The following is a 1594-nucleotide window of genomic DNA, read 5'->3' as shown; positions in this document are numbered from 1 at the left end:
TAGCTGTGGTTTTTTCATTGTTTCAGATTAGGGATATGCATCAATAGTCTTTTTTTTTCATTTGGTGATATTGAAATATTACATTTTCTTCATAATGCATGCTCTATATGATAATCGCAGATATGAAAAGTTCTATACAACCTATAGGCTGTGTAATGATGAGGGCCCCAAGATAGGTTATTGTAAACTGATGAGCCATAATTTCGAGCAGCTCTTGCCCACAGGATAGTTTGTGGATTTGTTTTTATACTGCACTTTTTCTATGCGGTTTCCACTTGGTCAGCCTTAAATACCTCTCTTGTGGCCTATTTCAGGGAGGCTTTCAACCTCAGCAAGAAGGCAATGTTAGACATGAACGCTATTTTGTGTTTTAGTACGTAAATTATTTAGTTCCCTGCATCACTCTGTTATACGTGATGCTTTTGGGAGCTGCTATTCCAGCAATTGAGGGTCAAATGCCTTGCTCAAAGGCACGTCAACAGTTGATGAAGGTGGAGTGTCTTATTCACTTTACCCCTATCTGATATTTCTCAATTGGTTCAGGAATTCATATTAGCAACCCTATGTCCACATGCATATTTATATGAATTCTAGTCTGATAAATAAACATTAACATCTGAGAGATGTTCGATATAAAGCACACACCAATTTACAATTTTCAATAGTTTTACTTCTACTCCACTACATCTCGGAGGCAAATATTGTACTTTTTACAAAATGTTACTCCACTACAATTATATGAAAACTTTATTTACTAGTTAGTTTATAGATTTTGAGTATTATTACAAAACGTACATTAACCACTTCAGGCCTATATACTGTACATTTTGGCCGTACAAGCTCAAAATTAGCTCATTGTTAGCTTGTAGATATGCTATTTTCAAAATATTTGTATACAATTTATAAATATATATTTATTTGAAATGGGACTGCATAATGAGTACTTTCTACTTTTGGTACTTTCATTTTTATACAAATACGTTTGTACTTTCACTCAAGTAAATTTAGAATGTATTTCTACATTGCAATAGTGATACTTTTACTTAAGTAAAACATGTGAATACTTTTTCCACCACTGAGTGAGAGTAACCTATGACATAAGGACGTTACTGAACGGTTAAATGGGTTGACACAACAGAACACAACACAACACCATCACACCCGCGGGGCTGAAGAGTACATGTGCTACACGGGACTGTCGTACGTCATTCATAATCATACGACGCAAACAAACAGCTGCGCGGTGCCTTTAAGGTTATTCTAATGTCTCTCGATCCCATAATCCGGAGGGACGGACGGTTTGTCGCGCTGTGATTGGGTTGTTGGTTGTCAGGCAACCGCTGATTTTAAGCTTGGCCAACGTCAAAGCACTTCTACGCCAGTGGTGGAAAAAGTACTACATTGTTTTTACTTAAGTAAAAGTATCAATACTGCAATGCAGAAATACTCAGTTACAAGTAAAGGTCCGGATTCTCCGGAATTAAAAATGTACTTGAGTAAAAGTACAAAAGTAGTGGTATCAAAACGTATAGTAGCAAAAGTACAAAGTACTCATAATGCAGAATGTCCTATTTCAAGTTTTCAAATGTATAAA

The sequence above is a fragment of the Gymnoscopelus braueri genome (genome assembly GCF_963280865.1).
Source record: "Gymnoscopelus braueri genome assembly, chromosome: 17".
In the NCBI taxonomy this organism is placed as follows: Eukaryota; Metazoa; Chordata; class Actinopteri; order Myctophiformes; family Myctophidae; genus Gymnoscopelus; species Gymnoscopelus braueri.
This window is presented reverse-complemented; position numbering follows the sequence as displayed.